Below are 14,048 nucleotides of genomic sequence, written 5' to 3'. Positions count from 1 at the left end.
TAAATAAAGTAGTTGTTTATGAAATAGTTTAAAGAAAAGATAGTAGTTGATTGTTAGAAAGTTTTGAATCACTTTAGTATAAGTATGCACAATATGTTTTGTGGAAAAGTAAGCAATTGAAAGATGTTTTTGAAAAATGAGCTTTATAGAATAGAGCTATGTTTAGTTGTTGATGTCTTTGTGAGTCCTAGTAGTGGAACTCAGACACAAGATGAAGTGTTTGAGTCTCTTGACGAAAAGGATAACGAAGGATATCATCTTCTTGTCTAGTCGATATCTGTGGCCTTTATGGTTCGAGTAAGTAGAATCTGAAGGGTGTTTTACACCTTGTGCCCTAAAGCCATTTGGTTTGGGAGCCACCGATTCGAAAGCTTGTTACATGGACTGCATAGAAAGCCTAAGAGATAGAGACATTGCACATGATGAGAGGAAGACTATATGTAAACTATTAGAATAGAAGGTTTAGTGACTCGAGCAATTAAGTCCGAGGGATACTCTGTATCTGGTGCCCTAAGGTCATCTGGCCTGGGAGTCACTGACCCAAAGCTCGCTACATGGGTCACAAAACTGGATATTCGAATTAGTGCTCAAATTAGAAAAATGGAAAAAGAGTGAAAAATTGAAAATCAAAAGAAAAAGAATGAGCTTAAGGAGAAAATTTTCATTGCTTAAGAATAATTGTGAATTACTGTGCAGAAAATATACAGGTGAGGATAAATGAGTAATAACATGATAATACTTGACTTTCTGAGAAAATTCATAAATAATTACAATTTTAGAAAAGTGAAAGAAAAAGATTTTTACTATGGTGGCATGAAAATTCTGAATTTGTTTTGAGAATGTAGATTACATGAAATATTTGTTTACAACGAGTTCTTAATTGCCTAGTATTTCTGAAAAATCATTCACACATGACATTGATGTTTGTGAGTAGCATCTCTGCAAACCCTCACGAGACCTTACTCGTCCACTGGGGTAACCCAGGGGTTTAAAGGACTTGTTGCATGTGCTAAATGCAACCGTGATTCCTACAAAAGTGAGTTAGTTTTTTTTTTGTATTTAATAAGAGCTTTCATGTTATTGGGTAGTCCATATCTTCATTGCGAGGGTAGAGTATATTGCTAGGGACTAGCAATTATTCTAGCATGGGGGTATTTGATGATGCATAAATATTACATTTTCTTAACACATTTTCACTGCATAAATACATCATCTATAGGTTTAAGGTCCACGCTTAGGTGCATAATGATGTTATAGAGCTATGGTTCGAATTTCATTGAAATCAGGCTTAAATTGAGGAAATGATTGCATTTACAGTGTTGCAGGTCAAACCTCGGAGTTGAATCGGATATTCAGGATCCAATCGTCCATTTGAACTTTGGATCTGGACCAAAATGAAGCAAGATCCATCCCAGCTCCAGCCATTCACGTTTTCATAATTTATTTTCTAAAAATCCCCTACTAAATGAGGTGCCCAAACATTATTTTGTTTTTAATCTTTGTTTTGGAAAAATATGAAAAAGAGGCCCAGTGTTTAAATAGGAAGTGACACCCTTTGAGAACCTGTCTTTGCTTTGATTTTCGTGCCCTAGGGGCACGACTCTTGCTCCAACCCACATTCTACCCAGCCGCCCCTCTCACCCATCTTCTTCCTCATCCATGAAGTCCACCTTCAATGGAGATGCCATTCTTCTTCTTCCATTCTTTCTTTTCCACCCCATGCCCTTCTTCTCTCCCTGCTGGAACTAATCATTGAGATTGTTTCTTTGCAGCTGCAGCTGAAGTGTATCCGTCATGGTAGAGGTCCCGCTCCTCCATGGCCGGCCGACCCTGAACCCCGAAGCACCACCACCTGTGGATCCCTGCAAAGATGGCAGCAAAGAGATGTTAGACAGCATCAACGAGGTCCTTCATGGTGCGAAAGCATAGCAAAGTCCGCTCTTTCCTTCCTCTCAGTCGTCAGATCGCCCTGGAGGTTAGATTTTCTCATCCACTGCTTCTAGATAAAACCCAATTTGTGCGTGAGTTATGTGCTGCATATTTTCTGTTTTTCGTCAGCCTTAGTGTAGAGGTTTCGTGCATAAACCAGCATGTAGAGGTCTGTTAGATGTTGTCCCTTCTATTTCCTCGTGATTTTCAATCCAACGTTGGACATTTTTAGTGTTTTTGGGTGTAGGCGTGTGATTTGATTTTCTGGTTCATACCTGCATGTTTCCTCTTAATTTCCAGTGATATTTATGTCTAAGTTGTGTCGATGAAAGAATATTATGTCGAGTAGAGGTGTACGTTTGATTTCATTTTTAGTTCTTGTTGGATTTAATGTGTCATTGTGCAGATCGAGTTATTTTGATTTATATAAAATAGTATTTTAATTCCATTCAGTTGTAGTGTTTTCTATTGATACATTAGTTTGATAGATTAAATTAAATTAAGTTGTTCGCTGTGTAGATTTAGGTGTGTTTAGCCATGTATTCAATTTAGTTTTGATGCAATTTCGGTTGTAGTTTGATTAGTTTATTATAGAGTAAAATGTTAGAATGTGTTTTTCTATTCTTTCTTTCATGTACAACATATTATTTAGAGTATTTTGGTATTTCATAGTCTAACAGTTCAGAGTCAATTTTGTCTTAGTATAGTGTAAATTAGATTGTTTTTATTCATAATATGATGTTAGTAAAATTTAACTTAGTTGCTACTGTTTTATAGATCATTGTAGTGTCTTGCTTTATGGTAGTTTGAATTAAATTATGTCTATATTAGCTTGTTAGGTCTGATGCATTTGAGAATAGATGTAATTCCGTGATTAGTATGGCTAGATTTATTAGAATTCGGTTAGTCCCTTTATAATTTAATTAGCTGATTCGTTTTTTCTGTAGTCATTAATTTAGGTTGTTCCAATTACTTTTTGTTCTCCTGTATATCCTTTTGATTATGTGTGTATAGACTAATTTTAGCTAGCTTAACCTTAGTTTAAATTAGTTGTGTAGTTAATCATGTATTTTAGTTAAGGGCACTATGGTCTTTGTAGTTGAAGAAACATTTTTTGGTAGAAGACCAACATATCCAAATTCATGAATCTCATTGAAGGAAAGTTTTTAATAAATGTTATCCAGCCAATTTGCAAAGGAGTTACATTTTAAAAGGTGGAAACCCATTTGAACTTCAAAAGAGTTTCTAAAACTTGTTTACACGATTTTGGCAAGAGTTGACATGTTAAATTTACTTTTAAGGCCAACCAAAAACGTGTATTGTGTTTTAGGAAAGGTTTTCAAAAGAGTCTATTGCTTTTAAGAAAAATGATTGAAAACGTGTGGGTCCCAATAGGCTGGACGGTTTTATAAATTAAAACTCTTCCGAATGAGCTATTAAGGTAAGGAGGTGGCCCCTACCAAATTCGTGGATTCTCATCTTTAGAGCCCTATTTACTACTTGCCTAGTTTGATTTAGCATTAATTGGATATTAATTAATTTAGTAAATATAGTAATAGTTTAGATTAGAGAAATTGTGTATTACTATTTAGTTAAGTAATAATATTAGATTGCATTCTATTTAGTGTTAAAGTGATTAGATTAGGTTTTAGGTTTATTATTTCAATTACCGATTTTAGTTTAGAGTCTTAATTGTTAGGTGTTTAATCTAGTTAGTTTTTAACTTATTTAGCTTAGTTATTTAACTTAGGATGGCGTGGACCCTAGTCAAAGTCCTATTCTATGTCGCCACCCTAACTAACCATAGTTAGTAGCTAGTCCTAGTTAGATTAACCTTTAGATAATTAGTTAACCCTAACCGTACCTCTAACTAACTCTAGTTAACCCTAACCCTAGTTAGTATCCAACCTTAGTCGACTAATCTTATGTAGTTAGTCTAACTCTAGTTAACCCTAACAATAGTTGGTATCTAACCTTAGTTAGTTCTTAACTCTAGCTGCTAACTAACATTAGTAATCCTACTTAACCCTAGTTAATAGTTAACCGTAGTTAGTTATTAACTATAGATAGTTGACCGTACCCCTAGGTAACCCTTAGATAGTTATTTAACCCTAACCAATCCTAGTTATTTCTAACCGTACCCCTAACTTAGTTAGATAGTTCAACCCTAGTTACATTAGTTAGTGGCTAACCCTAGTCATATTATTATTAGGTTAATATTTGATTTAATTAAGTTTAGAATTAACAATAGTTTAGTTAGTTAGTTAGTAGTGATGTTAGATAGAATACATTAGATAGAATAGATTAGAATTCGTTAGTTTAAGTTAGATAGGTAGTCTAATTAGAATGATATCTTGAGTTGGGGTAAATCAATCTTAGAATGTTAGTTAGATTAGATTTAACATCTTGTGCTTCATTTATTTCGATGTTTAGGTAAGTAATTTAGTTGTTGTTATTTTCTGTAGTTTAATAGTAGATTAAGATTAGTTTAGGACTGTTTTTCAGTGTTAGTTAATGTTTTAATGTGATTGTGGATTTGCACAAATGAATAGTGCACTGAATTTCAAATCTGATTTTTATCATGTCGTGCACTCATCATTTTATGTGGATATTTTTGAAGTTTTATGTTTTTTTTTTCATTCTTCACATCCGTGTGTTCATTGTCTGCAGACCAAATTTCAGCTCATTTCGAGTTGATTTGGTCTAGTTTTTAAGCGTTTTATGAAAACAACTTTTTCGGGTTTTTCAATTTCGGGTCCAGCGACTTCCAGAATTATCCTGATTTTGAAATGCTTATATCTGGAGATCCAAATTGTATTTTTCAAATATGTAAAAACTGCCATCTTCTTGGATCTGTTAGTTACAGAACAGAAGTGATTTAGTGCACTTTAGAATTCGTTTGATCTGTCAAACAGTCTGTTTGTGAAAAGCTATCAAAGTCCACTTTTGCATTATTTAGGGACAAAATAGTCATTTATTTAATTGTCTGATTTAACGTAGTTTTTACTATTTTTTTAGCTTGTAGTTAGTGAATTAGAGTTAGTTAGACTAATTAGAGTTGTTTTGCTTAGTTAGTTTAGTTAAATAATGTATTTTTAGGTTTCTGTGTTTGTTTAGTGTAGTTTAATTTCAGAAGTAATTTAACAGTAATTGTAGTTTGCAATTTAGATTTATTTTTTATTTGTTTACTGATTTTGTGTTTTCATTGTTGTAGGTTGATAAGTTAGAACAAGTTTACAGGTGTATTTCAGATATGAAATGCAACTGCACATGTGGTGAAAAGACAATTTTGCCCCTGGAGATCTGCAGAAGCCTTAGCTTCCTGCTTTAGTGCATTTTCCTATTTTTTTTAGATTATTATTTGATTCAAATTGTAATATTGACATAGTTGTAAACTTTGTTCTGTTAATAAATTGTTATTTTAGAATTACCTCAGAATATATCCCGTTCCCTTTGGATTTGACCCGTACTCGCCATTTCTGTGGAAAGTCGGTTTTTATATCTTTGGTTGACGATTTTCCCTTGTTTTCATTGAGAAATTATCTTTTAAAAATATGCATTCCAAAAGTCAAACCACTTTAAAACCCCTTTTACATCTTTAGCAAGATAAAACCTTCAGTAAGACTGGAAAATCATAAAAGACATGCTCATTGAAATGCCTTATTTGCATATAATATCCCCTCAACATTTGACAGGCAGTAGTTCCCTTGATCCATGCCTAAAGCAAGCACGCAAGATGTTTCAATAGATCGTCCAATAAGAATGATAAGAGTGACTTACGACTAAGGACAACATGTAACATTGGGAAGAAAAATAAAAAAGGGGGGGGATGAGAAATCAATCTAACACCGATCTGCTGAACAGGGTCCTCCGATGACCTCAACGCTTCCCTAAAGAGCTCTGATCATCCATTGGTGCTGATGATCGTGATGACCCACTGATTTGGACAGATATCATGGGATAGGAAAGACCAACTGAGATCGAAAAAAAAAATGCTGGAACACAACGAAATGCATGGTGGGGTGGAAGATACAAGATGTAAAATGATTTTGAGCATGGTATGCTCACATCAATAAATAAGCTGTGTAAAGGTTCCTAATCGATGCCCTGAAATGAACTTGAAGACTACATACCACTTCTCACTGGATTTAAACGTAGGCTCCAAAGCACAGATCTAATGCTAGAGCTATTAATTGCAAACTCAATTCATTGTAAATTTAAATGGTGACCGCAGTAGGGATACATGAATCGATCATGATATAAAATGAGAGATGGAAATGGGGAAATGATAACTTTAAGCAGGAAATCAAGATCGACAGATAAATAAAATAAAATAAAAATGAAAATCAAAAGGAATCATAAAAAAAAGGAAAGGAAGATCAAAGTGTAGGAACACAAATTCCATTACTATTGCACTGAGTAAACTGGTTTGTTATATACAAATCAGATTTACAGGGTGTGCTTTCATTGGGACAAAACGAGAAAAATCAAAGAAAAACAGAAATCACATAGAGAGGAGGGAGTACTCACCGTGAGTTTGATGAAACGAGAGAGAAGGAAGTGGTGACTACTGTAGGTCGCTGTAAGGTGAGGTCGGCTCCCGTGGCCTGCTTCAATTGCGAGAAGGAGAGTCTAACTTCGATCTACTGCTACCAGGTAGGGTCGACCTCTTTCTTCAGTCGACTGGGAGAAGGAGAGAGGGGGGAGAAGAAGAAGAAGGTGAAGAAGATCAGGAGAGGGGAAAGAGGAGATCGAGAGGAAGATGACGGGGAGGCGAATTGTGGATGGGCTCCGCTGATTCCCTTCGTTCCTCTTTTTATAAAGGAGGAAGAAGCTTCAGAAATGGGGGATCGTTGGAGATGGAGGGCCACCAAGCGGGAGAGAGGGCGATGGAGGATGCGAATGGGAGATGGCCGTTGCAATTTTCCTCAAATTCCAAAGAGGGGGCTCCCTTAAAAGAATTTTTTCATAAAAGGGGTTTCAAGAGAGGGTTTTAACAAAACAGGTTTGTTTTTCTTGCATTTTTTCGCTTTTTTTTTGGCATTTTCTATATTTTTTTTTATTTTTGGAATAAAACTCTAAAAACTAAGGAATTTAAACTAATTTTTCCAAAATTTTCAAAAATATTTATAAGAGAAGGTTTTTTTTTTAATGTTCAAGGTTATCTTTCAGAATTTTCTTCAGAAAATGGGCTTGGATCCAGGTTTTGAGAAAAAAAATGTTTGAGTTTTGAACCTCGAATTGGGGAATATAATGCGATGGATCCAAACGGATACCGGACGAACTGTCTGAGCCTTTCAAAAGGTTATTTTGGTAATTCTGAGAATTTGATTTAAAAATTGGGTGACAAAGCTCATATTTGGATTCTGATATCGGATCCGGATCCGAAATCAAGTCAGATATATAAAACGAATTTAATTTCAGTAAAATTTTGAGAAATAAAATGGAATTTAGATTTAAAAGTGACTCAAATACTCAGAAAATGGAATCAGGGGCAAAAAGGGAATATTTATAAGATTTTGAAAAATTTGGGGTGTTCACAGGCATGGACTTGGAGGGGCGACAGCAACCTCTTTTTTTAGTTGGAGTTGTGGTGTCGACTGGAGTTATTGAAGAGGAGGCTGTGGCGTCTTGAGGTAGAAGGAGAAGCTGCTGGCTGCTGCTGGGCGTGGAGGTTGAAGGAGAAGTCGGCTGCAAGTGCTGGGCGTGGAGGCTTCAAAGGGGAAGCCGGCTGCAAGTGCTGGGCGTGGATGGCTGTTGGCTGGTAGGTGCTGTGGTGGCTGGATGAAGATGCAGCAAGGAGCTTCAATGGCTGGAAGTTGCAGCCAAGGGGAGAGGTATTGTGGTTGTAGAAGCAAAGGGGAGAGAAAGAGGGAGTTCAAGGGAGAGAGAGAGATGCGTGAGATGGGTTCAATGAAAGACGTGAGTTGTTGAAGAAAAGGACCAGCAGTTAGTTTGTTTTCTTGGTTTTTTTAACTTAGGGAAGATCTCATCTTTCCCTAAGTTTTAGTTTTAATTAGGGAAGGAAAGGGAGAAAGACCTTTACGTCAATGGCTGGGCAAGAGGGAAAGGAAGGAAGGAAGGAAGGGAAGAAGGAAAGAAAGGGAAGGAAAGAAAGGGAAGAAAAGGAAAAGAGAAAAAGAAAGAAAGAAGGAAGAAAAGAAAGAAAAAGAATAAAAAGAAGGAAGGAGAAGAAAGGAGAAGAAAGGAGAGGAAGGAAGAAAAGGAAAGAAGAAATAGAGGGACTGGAGGTTTGGGCGACCACCTTGTGGGTCCCACCTCTCTAAAATAAAATAAATAAATAAAAATCAATAAAAACAAAAACAAAAACAAGCAAATAAAAAGAAACATCTTTTTTTTAATAAAATAGAAATGTAAATGAATGGGCCATCTCAGAGCGGGTCCAAATTTCAATTTTGAAATTCATTTTGAAGATTAGAGGGGTAAAATAGTCTTTTCAGAAAGTTTTCAGATGAAACGAGCTATTTTTGGCAGTTTTTGAAACGAGCTCGGATTTTGAAGTTCAATACCTCATTGCGAAGCAAATCCAGCATAGATTTTGAAAATTTGAGTTTGAAATAAATCCAGATTGTTTTTCTCGAGAAAATATTTCCAAATTTAGAATCCTGAAGGTAAAAATGTCAATTTTGGAAACCCAGGGTTTGAAATTGATTTCTGAAAACTTTTAAAACTCAATCTAGATTGAAATTTATAAAACTGGAGTTCTGGACTTCGAAAATGAAATGAAATGTGATGAAATGTTATGAAATGCTGAGAAATGATATGAAATGCTATGCGAGATGCAGACCCTGAATGAAGAATTTTGGATATTAGACCCCGATTGGCAGTTGTACTAGTTCAAAAGGTGTTGAAATTGACAAAATTTGCAAAATGATTCAAGAAATGGTTTTCGGGCTCTATCAGGCCAGAGTGACACTGAAAATCAGAGTTTGAGCTGAAATGAACTAAAATGAGTTGGATTGAGCTGGATTCTAGAGTTTCAGAACTCAACTGGACTGACAAGATACTGACTCAACTGGACTCTCCGACTAAATTTTTAAGAAATACTGCCATTTCTAGAGAAATGGTACGGAATGGTCACTGGAGTGAAGTAAATTATGAATTTGAGCTGAGTTTGAGCTAGAACAAAGGTCAGTAATACTGAGATGAACTAAAATTGAAGCTCGAACACTAGCTCAATTGACTGAACTCAGCTCAATTTCAGCTGAAAGAGCTAAAATGGACTAAAATGGGCTCCTGGACACTTGGAAATGGTTTTGAACTGAAACTGGAGTGCTTGAACTTCTGGTGAGCTCAGGCTAGACTCAGAAAAACATGACTGACTGTGAATGTCTGATTTGGAGACAATTGACTTGGATTTGAGTGAGAAATGAGCTCATTCCTGAAGAAATGATCCCATTTTGGCAAGAATGGTCAGAAATGAAAATGGCCTTCTCACTATGAGCTCAAATGAGCTTGAAATGACTGATATTCTAAATGTTCTGAACTGACTAACGAGCTTTGTTGACTCTGACTGACTGGGGTCCGGGATGACCTAGGGGTAAAATGGTAATTTTCCTAATGAAAGTTGGTAAAATAGTGATTTTCTGAAATTGACTCAGGATTTGACTCCTATACTGACCTAACAAGGTTGGTACTACACGAGGAGGATTGTTTGAGAATGGATGATGAAAATTTGGGGTGTTTACAGATGCCCCTCTTTGCTACTAAGCCAGCTTGAAGACGAGCTTAGTGGCAAAGAAAAACACACCAAATTTGGGCTATAAAAATGCCCCAGTTAGAAGGATCTGACTGGTTATGAAGATTAGCCCTGACGAGAATGGTAGATATGAAGTGGAGAACAAAGAAGAAAACTTTACTTCAAAAAAAGTGAGATTCAAGTTTTACCCTTAACCTGGATGGGATGGAAAATACCTCGTATAGAAACAAAGCTCAGCTTTGACCCTTAACCTGACCGAGAGATGAAATACCTCATCAAAATGAGGCTCAGGTTTAACCCTTAACCTGATCGGGAAATAAAATACCTCATCAAAGGAGGCTCAGGTTTGTACCCTTATCTTGATTGGGCGGAAAATGAATGGAATCCTCGAAGGAAGAAACCATGATGGAACCTTCAGATCTCCGCACAATGAATCCGATAGGGGTTTTGCAAAAGGATGAAATTGGGGTCCCTTTTACGAAGAAATGATTAGTGAATTAACCTCAAGCCGAAATTGGACTGTCTATGGTGGGACAGTGGGGACACATGGAAGTGTGCGAATCTAAGAACCCAGGCGCTCAAATTATACCAAAGAAGGGAAGGAATCTTGAAAACTCCCGTTATCAAGTCTTAAAAGGGATAACAACTGATGTCAAGATGCACCAAAGATGAACCTCAATCTCTGTGATCATCGCAAAATTTTTCCTATTCTCTTTATGGTTTCTCTCTCTTCCTTCTCTTTTCCTTTTCCAGCCTCTATTTTCCTCCTTTTTGAAGGGAGAAAAATAAAAGAAAGAAAAGGAAACAGAGAAGAGAAAAGAAAGAAAGAGAGAGAGAAGAGGAACTATTTTGCGCGGTCTCACTTGACCTTAATTTGAAAATATTTAGCAAAAAACTCGCCTCCGTTTTGAAAATTTGTGGGAAAATAGAGAGATGAGATTCGCTCGTCGGTACGAGGTTTGACCGTTCCTGGCGCCTTTACCAGGGGTAATCGAACCAAGGATCGAATCTATGCCTTTTACTTTGCCTAAATATAATCTAAGAATTTATTCTAACTTTAAATGCACAAAGAATCATACTTGTGCAATGCAAAGATGTATGCTCTTTTGAAATTTGATTTAGAAATTTCCAAGTATTCTGAGATGAACTTGATAAAGGGGTGAAGAATTGATTGAATCTAACTAAGAACTTGAGATAGATCAGAGAAATTCTAAGTAAAATCAGAGTTTGGAAAAATAAATCTTGATTTTGAGAAAGAGTGATTTGAAGTTTTGAGATAAAAGGAAATGAAGTTCAAAGTCGGAAATAGACTTTGAATTCTGAACTTGAACTTAGAAAAGGAAATAAATACTTGAGATGGAATTGAATTTAGATTTTGAAGTTTGAATTTAGAATGGACTGAGGAAATCAAATGGTATTTAAGAATAAAAATGGATTTAAGAGATTCAGATTAGATCCGAAAATGGAATTGAAGTCTAGAATTGGAATTGGATTCCGGATCCTAAAATGGAGTGGATCTGAGATCCAAATATAGAGTTGGACTCTGGATCCTAAGATGGAGTTTGGATATGAAGTCTGAGATCCAAGGTGAAATTGGACTTCTGGACCCTAAGAGAGAATTGGATCTGAGATCCAAAGTAGAATTGGATTTTGGATCCTAAAAATGGAATTGGATCTGAAGTCTGAGATCCAAAAGTGAAATTGGATTCTGGATCTTAGAATAGATTTTGGATCTGAAAGTTGAGATCCAATGTAGAGTTGGAGTCTGGATCCTAAGATGGATTTGGATATGAAGTCTAAGATCCAATGTGAAGTCGGATTATGGATTCTAGAATCCTAAATGGAAATTGGATCCAAAATCTGAAATCCGAGATGTAATTTGGATCTAACTTTGGATTTGGAGCTCCAGACTTGATTTTGAGAATGAATTTCAAAGTCAAATTAGACTTTGGTTTTGGAGCTTTGAATTTTGGAAAAAAATCTTAAAGTTAGATTGAACTTTGAGTTTGTTTGGAGTTTCGAATATAAACTGAATTTGGAATTTCAAAGTCAAATTTGAATTTTGAAATCTGATTTGAATTGGAATATAAAATGAATTTGAAATCTCAAAGTTAAATTGAACTTTGAGATTTGAAAATGAAATAGATTTTGAAAAATGAAAGAATGAATCGGATTTGATAAGGATTGAAGATAGATTGAGGAAGATATTTACATTACTTGGAGTTTTTTGAAAAAGGAAATTTCAGAAATATGATGCAATTCTATCCTAAATGATGAATGAATTTAAAGAATTTGAAATTGGATTTTAAAAAGCTATTCCATTCTTTAGATGAATTTAAAATAAGATTGAAGATATAATACATCCTTGACTATGGTCATTGAATGTATTATATAATAATCTATATCTAAATTCAAGTAAAGAATAAAATACATTTTTGGTGCTTTTATAGAGTTTAAAATGAAATTAACTCTCAATATACCCTGACTATGGCCATTGGTATATATATTGAATTAATTTTAAATTAAACCTTGATCAAAGAGGAAAATATTTAAAGAAAATATGATGAAAAACACCCAGTGTGGATCCGATGTTATTTTCTAAAAGATAAAAATCCTAAGTTTTGTTTACATCCTGACTATGGCCATTGATGTAAATCATCAACTTAGGATTAATTTATCTCTTACGAAATGGTGCACGTGCCATTCGTGTTCCCATTTGTGAAACTTTGAAATGAAGGAAAATGATGCAACAAATGATATTTATATGCTCATTCATTCTATCTAAAGCTGGAAATATACACTTTTCATTATAATCTAGTTATTACAATATTGAGTCACAAAGAAGAAATGATGTTTTCTATACATTCCCTGCAAAAGATAGAGTTAACCATAAAGCAAAACTGCATGAATATGGGTAATGATGAGAGACGCCAAGTAAAATTTGAAATACTATGGTTATGTTATATGAGAAATGTGTATATGAGTATAATGATCTAAAAGTATACGAAGATGTTATGAGAACGCATGATACTGCATGATGGTGTATATATAAATAGCAAAGTGAAGTTGCAGCCCAGTAAATAACTAATATGCATGGACTATCATGACAGATGAGGGGTTAGAAGATAGCTTACAACAGTTTTCTAAGCTGCCGGGGTAATCAAGATATCATAACAACTAGGGGAGTTGTTGTAGGTGTGTATGGTAATGAAATGAAGGCACATACCATCATCAGGGATGGTGATGGGCAACGAAAATACTGTGAGACTGAAGTCCTATGGAGATATATGGAGTGGGGAACCTGGCAGCCAAAAGTCTGTGATGGCCATCAACTGTCCTAACAGCAGTAAAGCAGAGCCAGAAGACTGCGGCTTGAACAATCTTTTCTAAGGATATTGCCTCTCAGAAATGCTAAACAAAAAAAGACCTTCCAACGAGTGATTATATGGAGCTCCATTTGCATGTGGGGCAATCAAACTGTGAATGTGGTTTGTAGGTAAACTAGTGGCGTGCAGTAGTGAAGCAGATGGTGTTTAATGATAACAAAATAACAGGTGCAGCTCTATGTTAACAGAATGTATGTTCCTTGATGTGACAAATGAGTTCCTGGCCTATATAGGTGTTGCTGTGGAAGGGCTGTTAATAATGAGAAAAACAGAATGGTTGCTCTTGTATGTGGGAGCTGTAGCAATGTGGGAGCATGCAACTGGAGGCAAGTGCTAGGCTGATCCTAGTGTGACTGTCAAGTAACAACAGACCACTTTCATATCAATTGTCGAACCTAGCAAAATGGTGTCCACATAATGGTTTGTAAAAGACAGCATCAGTGAGTTATTTTGGCAAAGCAAGTGAAGATCATTAGTGTGTAATGATCTGGTAATCACAAGTGTAATAAAAGATGAATATATATATATATATATATATATATATATATATATATGAGGTGTTATGGGATGACAATGGTGAATTGCAAGATATAAAATGCAATATATACTAACCTATATACAGGATATGAAGAAGACACACACAAAACAAAAAATCTTTACAGTAAGCATGTTGTACAGTGATGGTGAATGGGCTGACGCAAAAGCGGAAGTAGAATGATGTATGGTGTGCGGGTTATAATGAAAGTGCAGTGATTCAATGAATTGCAGTAGTGAAACGTGAAATACCAAGTGCAGCAGAGTGCTAAAAAGGAAACTGATTTTGAACCGTCAGAGCACTTGATTCAAGTCTGGCAGTTTATAAGCTTTTCAACGAATCCGAAATCCTGATTTTGAATCCACAGGGCATCTGAGCATCTCATTTTATCATACATTTCCCAACAACTTTAGACTCTGAAGGTGGTTCCCAACTAATTTTGCAGATGATGGAGATTGTTGGAATACACCGGAGATTC

Source organism: Nuphar pumila, chromosome 17 (assembly GCF_984573655.1).
Source record: "Nuphar pumila chromosome 17, dmNupPumi1.hap1.1, whole genome shotgun sequence".
Lineage (NCBI taxonomy): Eukaryota > Viridiplantae > Streptophyta > Magnoliopsida > Nymphaeales > Nymphaeaceae > Nuphar > Nuphar pumila.
This window is presented reverse-complemented; position numbering follows the sequence as displayed.